General features: G+C 33.3%; 1 protein-coding gene across 4 annotated transcripts in view; it reads left to right on the plus strand.

Annotated features, from left to right (window-relative positions):
* Positions 1–13,577, plus strand: part of Ae2 (anion exchange protein Ae2) — a 306,359-nt gene that overhangs the window by 259,178 nt on the left and 33,604 nt on the right. The gene's annotated exons all lie outside the window — the stretch shown is intronic.

The following is a 13,577-nucleotide window of genomic DNA, read 5'->3' on the forward strand; positions in this document are numbered from 1 at the left end:
GTTTTGGGTACCCATTTTGCACATCTCTGGTGAGGATTAAATATTTTTTAAAGGTGTTCAGTTAATATTTGTATTCCCAGACAGTTAAAATGCAGCAATAACAAAACCGCTGTTCATAAATAAAAACATATATACTACCTATTTGTATAAACCGCCCTTATAAAAAGCACAGTTTCCATTTGCAATGAAAATCGTAGATTTTTATGATAGCGTCAATTTAACGTGTCATCGTTAAGTTTACGCAAAAAACGTGAATTAATCAATCGTTCCATTGATGTTATTTAAAGTTTTTTAAAGGATGAAAAACAATTGTTTCCTTCTAGAGTGTGTTATGATATTCCTTATTTTATTTTTTCTGTATTAATTACTTTAAATGGTAATTTAATCTGAAAAGTTGTGTATGATCTTAATATTGAATGAGAAAAGCTTAGCCGTAGTAGTTACCTTTGAAGTAACACAAATATATGTCAAATAAAGTTAGCAATGAACATCACCAGTCATCAGTTAAAAGTGGTAAAAGTAATTCTACCTAAGGCTGGCCGCATACATACGTTTTTCGTATTCGATTTCCGAATTCGTTTTCCGTATTCGAACATCCGAATGCACGGAATCAGTAGAAAATACATTAACTGCCGCACACGTTCGTTTTAGTTCCGAACGGAACAAATTCCTTACGCACGTTCCGAATGCCAGCCGGCGCGTTCGGAGAAAACGAATGGAAAAAACCTAATGACGTCATGTGGAACGCAGCTATTGCATACAGTTTGTTTGTGCCGACGCAAACGTACGGAAATTTCCATTCGTAATTCAGTGTTGCCAACGGATCTTGACCTAATATCGCCGTTTCTCATACATAAGGTAGCGTAAAGTAGCCGAATTTGCTGTTAGGTGGGACATGTTTAAAATTGATGTTTTTACGTGAAAATAAAAAAAATTTCGTTGGGGGGGGGTGGCTAGAGAATTTCAAAAAAATAAAATTTGTCCCCAGAAAATAAAAAAAATTCATGGGGAGGGTGGCTAGAGAATTTCAAGAAAATATAAAATTTGTCCCCAGAAAAATAAATTTCATGGGGGGGGGGGGTGGCTAGAGAATTTCGGGACATGTTTAAAATTGATGTTTTTGAAGTAGCTTAATTGGCGACCAGTCGCCTTTTGGATTTTTTCGGCACCGATTCTCGCTCTGAGTAGCCTAAATGGCGACATATCGCCCTTGTTGGCAACACTGGTTCTGACGTTTATACATTCCGAATGAAGAAAAACGAACGTTTGCGCTAGTCTCACGGAATTCCGAATACGGAAAACGAATTCGTAAATCGAATACGGAAAACGTATGTATGCGGCCAGCCTAAAAACTGTACTCTGCTCACGTGCGTACGCGTGAATACATTTGTTTGAACACGTTTACAATATGTAGATAGGTTTTAAAATATTGGTGAAAAGTCTAATTCATAAAACAAGTTGAACTTTTATTCGGATTTAAGTAAAATTTTAGTAAAATAAAAAAAAATTAAGTCTATATACAGACTTATGAGAGTCATGTAAAATCTTCAGATTTTAGAGTTCAGAGTTATGTAAAATCTTAGTATCATTAAAAAAGACCATATACAAACGGCTTTACTTTTATTCAGATTTAAGTAAAATCTCAGTATCATTTAAAAATTAAGTCTATATGCAGACTGCTTTACTTTTATTCAGATTTATGTAAAATCTTAGCATCATAAAAAAATAAGTCTATATTTAGACTGCTTTACTTTTATTAAGATTTATGTAAAATCTTAGTATCATAAAAAACTTAAGACCATGTACAGACTGCTTTCCTTTTATTCAGATTTAAGTAAAATATCAGTATCATAAAAAAAAAGTCTATATGCAGACTGCTTTACTTTTATTCAGATTTATTTAAAATCTTAAGTCTATATATAGACTTCTTTACTGTCATTGTGAAAACCAAAAATAAAACGCACACATTTAATTTTTAAAGGGTGGGTAAGGTAAGAATTTTTTTCTATTTTTGATTATAATAGAAATTCAGTTGATAAAAAGGTAATAATAATGAGAAATGAAAATATATTTTGTAAACATTGTTTATGTGTGATATATTGTAAAAAAATGTCATGAAAAGTTCCGTTTATTTTTTGCGTAGGTACCTGATAATCGAAATTCCGGAAAACTCTTGAATAATACTTGTATAAATATGTGACCCATAAACTTGGACAAAGCCCAAATGTTATATAAAATGAATGAACAGGGTTTTTTCTCTTCAGTTCCGTGTTGTCGATACACGGGGAAAGACCTACAGGAAGTCCTGGTTTCGTGCCTTTAACTTCAGTGCTAATTGCTTTAAATTATTATTCAGTTACCTTTACAGGAACTAAGTAAGTATGAAAAAAAAATTACATTTCGAATAAGAGTTATGTTCACTCGATTGCTCAACCGTTTCGAGCCAGGAATTCGTTCACAATCACAGGCATAGCCTATTCTATTAGTTAAATGTAATGTTTCAGGCTCAAATTACATTAGTTTCAAAATAAGTCTTATTTCTAGGTTATTAAAACAAATTCAAGTCATGGTGAACATTGACTTTTAATTCTATAAATCAATTTTCTTCTCCACACAGATTTTTTCTTTTCATGAAAAGGGCATTAACTATAATCATTTGAAAAATTTACCATCGTGCAGATTTTTTTTTAAATGAAATTGGTTGAAATTTGTAGTACTTTTTTATCTTCTTACCGCTATTTGATTGTAAGCATATATACCTGTTGCATATTAATTGTAATATGCAAATTAACTAAGCCCGCATTAATGTAAATGTTGATATAACTAGTTACCCAACAGTGTTTACTTTATCTTTACATCTTCAATCAACAAACTTAGGTATGAAGATACATAACGAAAAGAATAAAAGCTCATATTGAAAAAGATTAAGCACATATTGAAAAAGATTAAGTACATCAATATGTATCTTTTCAATAAAAGATAGAAACATTTGTTTAACTTTATATAAGAAGCCACCCATATAATGGAACTCGAACTACGTATGTACCTTTATCTACTATGGGTTGTTATTTTTTTAAAACTTTAAGTGGGAAGCGTGCAAACTTTGAACATAACTACGGATACGGATATGAAAAGCTGCTCAAGGATAGGCAATATTGTTCAACAAACTGAAACTCTGGAACGCTGAACATGTTTAACTGTGAAAAACATTTGCTTATGTAGTTTTGAACTTTTAAATATAGCTGCAATAAATATATTTATTGTATTCGAAGAAAATTAGAATGACACCTGGCCTTGCGAATTTTTCAGTAAAAAGTTCAAACATTATAACTTAATATACGAAACAGTATTGGTAGGACTGTAATTTATCTGTGTTTACTTTTGTGCCGGTTTAGTTTACAGTCCAATTGAGACTGACTGTGCATTGAACTAACATAATATCAGCTACAAAAAGTTACAATTTAAATTCACCCCAATGGGGGTGAGTTAGTACAATACGACTTTTAAATTGCTTCTGCGATTGCTGGAATTATTATTATTATTATTTTAAGCTCGTCTGTGTAGTGGCGTTTACAAGACGTTATATTTTTTCTAGTACTACAAAAGATTCCTCTTTCAATTCTTAGTGAATACCTGATATGTAGCGAAGACAACGAATGAAACTATTCATAATGCTGGATTATGATGTTTTATAAAGTCATTTCTGAATCACAATTTCATTTATCATCTTAACAATTCTGTGTGTAGACAGGGTGGGAGGATTGACAGCGCAATTTCTGGACTATTGTCGGCTTGCATTAAAATTTTCACAAAAGGTCTGTTAAATCTTTATATTTGCTTACGCAAGAATTTCTTTAGCCGACCACGACTTTTGCTTCACTCAATTACTATTGCGCGTGGCTAGTTATTATAGGAAACAGCTGATTCTAGTAACTTGCGTGTGTGTGCATATTATATGCGAATAATGAACTTTTGTGAAATAAGCCATTAAGCTGTAGCTGTCAAACGACGTGCCAAGATTTCGTGACGTCACAAGCGTCTGATTTTCAGCATTTTCAAATTTAAAATATTTCTTATGGAAATTTTCTTCTATTCTCTTTTCTACTAATTTGATGCTAATATAATAAATACGTACATTTTTTAATCCAGCTTTTTTTTATACTTAAACGTCATATATATATATATAATACCGTCATAAATGGGAAAATGTGTTTGTAGGTTTGTCCTTCTTTCACGTCATAACGGAGTGGCCGATCCACGAAATTTATTACAAAGGCATAATTGGAGAAATGGGAAAGTGACATAGTATTTATACATATATTTTAGTATTTCGGGAAACAACCTAACATCCTACCAATATAACAAAACGTCAAATGCGTTGACTCCACTGAGAAGAAATCAAGTGGTCATGTCCTTAAGCCTGAAGAATCTCAATTTTTCCTTATTTGAAGAACATTAAGTTTCTTTCTTGAAAAAATGAGAACTTCATGAGGAGTCAATATGATTTATGTAATTTGGAGAAATAGGTTTTCTTGTGAATGTATGCAGTCTAGTTGTGAAAATTACTCTGCAAAGTCTAATTCTATCACTAATTTAAAAATGCTAGCGTGTCATCCTCCAACCAAACATTAATATAAAACATCTCGTATTTTCCCAGATTATTACCAAAATATTTCTTATCCTTTCAATAACGTAATGATAAACAACAATACAGTTCTATTTCTTTGACTTCGCGAATAAGTATTTTCATTCCACGTGTAGGGTGTAAAGGAGCTATTACTTTTTCTTCGTATTTTCTATCACAGAAAATATCTTTGCAACCAAGGTCGTCAAACGACAACAATGAGAATATTATTATGCGTTACAGTTCGAACCTAATGTAAAAATCATACAAATACATGTTTGGGTTTTAATGTGAAATGTAATTTATTCCAAAATTAGAAAGATACATACGTAAAGTATGTTCATAGTATATCGGTATTATTTGGAATCAGTGTTTTTATTGTATTGAAAAAAAAAATTCCAATTTCTGATGGGAAACATCTTTTTAAACGCCTAGAAGAGTTAAACCGCGTAACTTGCGTAGCGAGGGTGGCAATACAGGACGACGCTCTTGCACGGAAACGGAACGACGCGAGTCGTTATTTTACGTGATACATCTTTTGGCGTATATAATACAACTGGACAAAGAAGCGCTAAAGTTTTAGATGTAAAGTTAAGTATCTAACTCCCACCCAGTATCAAACAATTAAAAACAAAATATATACATTCACCATGCCAACTCTTGGCTTTAGTATTTATCGAAACAAGAACTAGTATTTTAAAAACATCTTCGTAGAAGATACTGAAAAAACCCTCCAAGCTATGAAATTATACCATAGAAGTCACTGAAAACCAAAACGTAGTACCCCTCAGCACAGGATCTCCTAGAGAGGTGGACTATGAAAACATGCTACGTCTCTTTTATGTACATTTTTCATATTATATTCTTAAAATGTTAAAATTATAATGTAGTGATTAAATTATAAAAAAAGACGATATCAAAAATATTGATGTTTCTTTCAGATAAATTATTTTCCTATTTTTGGAATCCAACCCAAAAACTACATTGATTAATCTTTACCTTCCTTTATGAAAATGTTTTAACCTTCAACATAATATAAATTACGAAATTATATTTTTAAACAAACCACATTTTTCTGTTAAAAAATATTACCTAAATACCCTTTTCAGGAAAGGGTAAAACTTTTTTATTTTATTTTGACTTTTTATAGATTAAAACACCTTTATTACATTCTTCCACTTGTTTCATTAATGACTGGACCGGTTTCCTCTAATGACGGGCATCTGCAGACTGGTACAATTTGAACTAGATCTATGGTACTAGATTTTATAGATTAAAACACCTTTATTACATTCTTCCACTTGTTTCATTAATCACTGGACCGGTTTCCTCTAATGACGGGCATCTGCAGACTGGTACAATTTGAACTAGATCTATGGTACTAGATTTTATAGATTAAAACACCTTTATTACATTCTTCCACTTGTTTCATTAATGACTGGACCGGTTTCCTCTAATGACGGGCATCTGCAGACTGGTACAATTTGAACTAGATCTATGGTACTAGATTTTATAGATTAAAACACCTTTATTACATTCTTCCACTTGTTTCATTAATCACTGGACCGGTTTCCTCTAATGACGGGCATCTGCAGACTGGTACAATTTGAACTAGATCTATGGTACTAGATTTTATAGATTAAAACACCTTTATTACATTCTTCCACTTGTTTCATTAATGACTGGACCGGTTTCCTCTAATGACGGGCATCTGCAGACTGGTACAATTTGAACTAGATCTATGGTACTAGATTTTATAGATTAAAACACCTTTATTACATTCTTCCACTTGTTTCATTAATCACTGGACCGGTTTCCTCTAATGACGGGCATCTGCAGACTGGTACAATTTGAACTAGATCTATGGTACTAGATTTTATAGATTAAAACACCTTTATTACATTCTTCCACTTGTTTCATTAATGACTGGACCGGTTTCCTCTAATGACGGGCATCTGCAGACTGGTACAATTTGAACTAGATCTATGGTACTAGATTTTATAGATTAAAACACCTTTATTACATTCTTCCACTTGTTTCATTAATCACTGGACCGGTTTCCTCTAATGACGGGCATCTGCAGACTGGTACAATTTGAACTAGATCTATGGTACTAGATTTTATAGATTAAAACACCTTTATTACATTCTTCCACTTGTTTCATTAATGACTGGACCGGTTTCCTCTAATGACGGGCATCTGCAGACTGGTACAATTTGAACTAGATCTATGGTACTAGATTTTATAGATTAAAACACCTTTATTACATTCTTCCACTTGTTTCATTAATCACTGGACCGGTTTCCTCTAATGACGGGCATCTGCAGACTGGTACAATTTGAACTAGATCTATGGTACTAGATTTTATAGATTAAAACACCTTTATTACATTCTTCCACTTGTTTCATTAATGACTGGACCGGTTTCCTCTAATGACGGGCATCTGCAGACTGGTACAATTTGAACTAGATCTATGGTACTAGATTTTATAGATTAAAACACCTTTATTACATTCTTCCACTTGTTTCATTAATGACTGGACCGGTTTCCTCTAATGACGGGCATCTGCAGACTGGTACAATTTGAACTAGATCTATGGTACTAGATTTTATAGATTAAAACACCTTTATTACATTCTTCCACTTGTTTCATTAATGACTGGACCGGTTTCCTCTAATGACGGGCATCTGCAGACTGGTACAATTTGAACTAGATCTATGGTACTAGATTTTATAGATTAAAACACCTTTATTACATTCTTCCACTTGTTTCATGAATGACTGGACCGGTTTCCTTTAATGACAGGGATCTGCAGACTAGTACAATTCGAACTACATCTATGGTATATTGCATATTTTTAAGTCAGGAATGAGCTTTATTGGCTCTATACAATATTGTTCATTTATGACTCGTTTTGTTTTATCGTTGGCAGAGTGGTTTTATTAAGTTTAAACATCCCTTCTGGTGGGTTTATTACTTTCTGGGAGATGGGTTACATTGTATTGGGTTGAATGAATCTATGATTTTATTTAAAAATCTGTTGATTATTTCTTTTTTTTCTACTCAGAATTCCATTTAGTACGTTCCAGGTCGGTATTTTCAATATTTCACTCAAACTCACGCATTCCTGCCCTCATTGTATTCTTTTCAAAATTAAAATAAATTTCGTTTTAGAATGTTTGATGCACGTTCATTTTTCAATTTCAGTTGTTCAAATATTCAAGGATAATTATTTTGCTGAAGTGCCCGGTGTTCCCGGGCTATACGTAAAGTTTTTCGAAATCAGATTTATTTATTTATTAACGGACATCGTCCAAATTACAAAATAATAACACGAATAAAGTAAAATGAAAAATACAGTAGTAGACAAAGGTACATGAAAGCAAAGACATATGGTAGATAATATAAGAAAACAAAGTGACAAATCGAATCAAGTCAAGAATACGCCGTTGGTCAGGACCACAGGACACTTATAATATATCGTCACTTGTTTAGCGACTGGCAAAAATCATTCAGACTTATCCCAAAAAAGGTAAGGTTTTTACTTGAGTTGACCAGTCCACACATTCTGGACAATGGTGAATAATATCCATAATTTGTTGAATGATGGTTGAGGAAGAGCAGTTCGTTATTTCTGAGTCTTTGCGAGGGGATATTGAAGAGAATGAGTTGCAGTAGAGTAGGTGAATCAATAATAAGCAAATGAGGTCATTTCTTTCCCGACGGACTTCCAAAGGAGAGAGGTTTAGAGTTAGTTCAATTTCATCATATGAGTATTTGCCTTTTTCTAAACTTAGCCTCCTAGCAATCCCTCTTAAGAACCGATGTTGAACAGATTCAATGCGTCGAATGTGGACAGCATAAAAAGGAGACCAAATAACACAAGCGTATTCAAGATGGGGGCGAACCAGGGAGCAGTAAAGAGTTCTAAGGGTATTTATGTTTTTGAAGTCCGAAGTGATTCTAGTGATGAATCCAAGTAGTTTGAGGGATTTATTAACGATTGCAGTTATGTGATCCCGAATAGAAAGCTTGCTATCAAGAGAGACACCAAGGTCTTTAATAGATGTAACAGTTGCTAAGCAAATATTATTAAGTTTGTATTCGAAGACAATCGGTTTTTTTGATCTATAGAAGGACATAATTTTGCATTTATCGACATTTAGTTTCAAACAATTATTTTTACACCAATCATTTCTATGATTAGATATTCGATTGGAAAAGAAGGCAGTTGTAGACAGATGTAGACAGTTACCTTGCTTTTGTTTTGAAGTTTATCAAAATTCCGCTTTAAGGGGTGGGAAAAACAGAGCCACGCACGCTGTTCTTTATATATTATACAGATGTATTATTTTGTCGATAAATAGGGCAGAGTTTACTTTCACTCAAGTTATTTCCAAAGAGTATCCCTCGTAAACATAGAACGTTTGAAACCTGAAATAATAATGCCTTTTCGACAGAAAATATATTAAAACCTTATGGTTTCAAAAGTTGTACAAAATACTTTCTATATATTATATTAGCTTCATAGCTATCCATGGCTCATTCTGCTGAATCGAAATCCGATCATCGAATTCCGAAAATCGATTATATTGATAAAAAGAATAGCAATTCACACAGTATTCTGTTGCAAACAAAAGACTTTAAATAATATTTGCACATACTATTTCGGTGTTTGCTAACATCTCGCTCCGTTGACTGCATTACATGCTACATTGGGCATGCTTTCATCCATTCTCCGGTATCTCTAAGTTAGTGTGCATACGGGTATGTATGGTTAATGAGTGTCAGCTAAGATTTCACCGTCGAAATCCTCTACAGAGAATCCCGCCTTACCTTGGTGGTTCTTGGCAAAGTTCAAACACGTTCGCTACAATGTCGCATTGTGTGGGCGTATTTTATTTAAAAAAATAATTGTAATGTCACTGTTCGTATATTTTAATTTACGTTGAGAGAGCTTTTTCGATATTAATTTTATTATCGAATATAAATACTAAGTCTTGCATCTTAATATACGAGGAAAACATAAATTTACTTTTATCAATTTTTTCTTCTATGATAACTCTTATCAAAATTATGATTTCACTTTTTTTTAAGTAAAGCAATATTTTTAGATGTGCGGTCTGGAATGATGCCTTCCATCTTAATAGTAGGTATAAAAGGTAAAACTAGAATAATTATATTTTTTTTAACATTAAACCCACACCTACGTCGTCTTTGGGGATGCTGTGTAGTGGGTCTTTAAGAAAGGAGAGGAAGTTATGAGAAGGTAAAAGGTGTGGTAGGTAGGAATCTATGGCTCAGTGTGTCCAGGACTGACCGACGTATGCATATATCCCTACTATTGCGGCGCAAGAGAGACCAGTCTGTCTTTGAGAGACCAGTTGGAGAGGTCAAAGGGTCTCCCTAAAGCAGTCACTCCCGATCTAGCACGCCACGCAGCTGGCGGGCAGGCGTATCCTGAACACAGCTCAGCCGATGAACCCGGGCACCCCTGCTAAATCACCAAACGTAGCGAACCATTCGGTGTGATCTATGTTAGAGGTGTGCGTATACAATAAATGGTTGCCGGGGCGGCGGTACCCTAAACCATTCCCCAAATTGTAAATTGTGTGTTTAAAACACATATATAATTTTAATATACAGGGTGTCCGGAAACTCGTAGTACAAGCGGGAAACTGGTGAATCTACATCACATTTGGAGTCGATTTTGTAGTTTTTTTTTTTTTTTGATTTGAGCTTTCGTTATCGAGTAAATCGAGTTAGAAGTTGATTTATTTTTTTATTATTATTTTTTTTTAATCAAATTCTTATAAATTATTACTGAAGATCAAAGTACCCAACTAATTAAAACTATTTGAAAGTAAAACAAATGAAGAAACTCAGATTTGAAGCATTATTTTGAAATCACCCTTCATTCAATCCGGTGTAATCATAAAATATTTCTGCTCTGCAGGGTTAAAACATCTGTTGTTCAACCCTAAACACCACAAAAAACTTTAACCCTAAAATAGCCGAAAAATATTTTTTTTTGTTTTTTTTTTTGTGGTGTAGATTCTCCAGTTTCCCGGTTGTACTACGAGTTTCCGGACACCGTGTATAGTAATTACGTAGGTATTATTTATTATAGGTACCAATATTGCATTTTTATTAGTGACGTAAACTTTTAAAATAAAATTTGAAAATTTCGATTAATTTACTCGCAGTACCTAAGATAAGTATAGTACGCGCCGTAGACCGTAAACACGTAGAGGTTCGAATGGCCTTTTGCGAATGCCATGATTTAAGCGCACTGTAGATGGTCAACATCAATTTTCAACGTTTACGTGAATTTAAGTAATTCATGCGATTAACAACAAATTTCTAATTGATTGTTTTGAAGATTTCAACTTCCTATTGACGGGGGAATGGTGGTTATTTTTTGAGCTCATTGAAAAGCGCCATTGACATAGCGAAATGGTCCTTTAGCTGTGCGTTTGACATTCGCATTACACTTTGCGGATTGGAATTGAGATTCATCTAACTAAAACTAGATTTTGCTTTATTTATTGCATTGTACAAAAAAATTCAACATGATAGTGAAAACCCGTTGCGTAGCTTAGAAGAACTAAGGGCACAAACAGACAGACGCGAATAGCAACTTTGTTTTATACTGTTTAGAGATTAATAAATGATCACTGTAGGTAGGTACTGTTTTTGCGGAAGTCAACAAAGCAACTGGACGAAAATTTTGACGGATCAATTGAATTTCTGCTGATCGCATTTCGATTCAATAATATGTATTGTCAATCGCGTATACACTCTGTCAGTTGATATTGATCGTCTCCGGAGCGCGTTACAATTGTAAGCCTGGTAATTATTAATGTTAAACCAGTCATTATTTTTGTAAGTGGCATGCAATGAAAGTTGCAGTAGAAATTTTTTTTTATTGTTCAATAGCCACTAGTTTCTGTTAAAAAACCTAAAATATGTATTTAATAAAGTTCAATATCTCTTACATTAAGTTTCACTAGGTTTGTACTATATTTATAATATGCATTACTAATTATACGTACAAGTTGTGGTTACAGTAAATTATAAGGTGATAACGCCTTCGAAAGGCGAAACGGTTGTCTAGCATAAACATATTACAAACCTAACAATATAATAAAAAATAAAAATGATCTTAAGCAACATTTTCCAATCTTATAATTTATTTAATAGGCTGATACGAATATACTTTTTTGTTGTTGATTGATTAGAAAGTCAACTTTAATCCTTTGCATCATGGAATTAAATATTTTAGAATACAATTTTTGAGTATACGAGCGATTTTGGCGTCGATCAAAATGGTGCTGTTAATGCGGGAGTTTCGAGGGATTTTGGCGTCGATCAAAATGGTGCTGTTAATGCGGGAGTTTCGAGGGATTTTGGCGTCGATCAAAATGGTGCTGTTAATGCGAGAGTTCCGAGGGATTTTGGCGTCGATTAAAATGGTGCTGTTAATGCGGGAGTTTCGAGCGATTTTGGCGGCGATAAAAATGCTTCTCTTAAGGCGGGAGTTCCGAGCCATTTTGGTCGCGATCTAAATGCTTGTGTCAGGTAGACCAGAAAACTCAACATGTTTCAACCAGATTAACGCAAGTATGTGTGCAAGTTTGCAGCGTAAATTCAGCATTTAACGACATCTGACGATGTACCCGGAAGTACTTTACCAAATCCATGTTTAGGCATTGGTTTTTTTTCGAAATAGAATAATCGCAAACCCATGCACAAACACAGTATAAACCTTCAAATACTTGAAAAAATGTATCTTTCCTATGTTTTCATGTAGCACTGCATATTTTCAATATGAAAAACTGACTTTTTCATTGCATCATCGCCTTCATTATTTATCAAATTATTATTCTCAGCTTAATTCATAAAGTAATAAGACAACTGTTACTTTTATTAACTAATTTTATAATCTCACATGAACACTCTACTTTACTGTACTCCTACACCATTAAACACTGACGATTAAAAAGTCGCCACTTTAATTCAGCCTTAAATTTATATTTCTTCATTTATACCTACCTAAAATTACAAAACGAATTTTAATATTTTTTAGATATTTCTAATTTCAAAATACACAAACTCTACTACTTACCTACCTACTACTGCATTATTCAATGTTGCACTTAGGGTGTCCCATAAGAAAAGGATCAAATGAAGTGGGGTGACAGGGGAAGTCTTACGCAATCAAAAAGACCGAAAAATGTTGATGTTAAATTCTTAACCCTTTCAATGTTGGTAAGTTAAAAAAATACAAAAATGATATACTCGTAATATTGAAATGGTTAAGAACTGGACCACCACATCTGGTCATTTTGCAAACTGTTGGTCTATTGCAAAAAATCTTTAAAAATGTTGTTGTGAAACCTTAAACTTCAAAGTTTATAATAAAATAAAATTCAACTTTATGATATTCATATTAAAAATCATATTAATTTAATGAGAGTGACAAACGAATTCCTTGCTGGAATCATCATAAACTTAATAAGAGTGACCAATGAGTTCCTTTCTAGAATCATCATAAACTCAATAAGAGTGACCAATGAGTTCCTTGCTGGAATCGTCATAAACTTAATGAAAGTGACCAGTGAGTTCGTTGGTGGGATCATAATAAACTGCAGAAGTTTTTTTGTCGTTTAAAGAAAGGAAAAACCCATTGTTGATGAAATGTACAAAAATTGAATACCCTTAACAAACAAAAATTCTTAACCCCTTTAATAATAGCATTAAAAGGGTAAAGAATTAATCCACAACATTTTCGGTCACTTTGATTGCCCATAAACTCTCCCATCATCCCACTTCGTTTGATCCATAGCTTACGGGACATCTACATATACATATACATTATTATTCTCATTCTGAGATTTTTAAGCACATCCAAATTTTTCAATTATAAAAACAGATTCCACACTGTCCTCAT

The sequence above is a fragment of the Hesperophylax consimilis genome, chromosome 23 (genome assembly GCF_061612785.1).
Source record: "Hesperophylax consimilis isolate HC1 chromosome 23, BYU_Hcon_1.0, whole genome shotgun sequence".
NCBI classification, from domain to species: domain Eukaryota; kingdom Metazoa; phylum Arthropoda; class Insecta; order Trichoptera; family Limnephilidae; genus Hesperophylax; species Hesperophylax consimilis.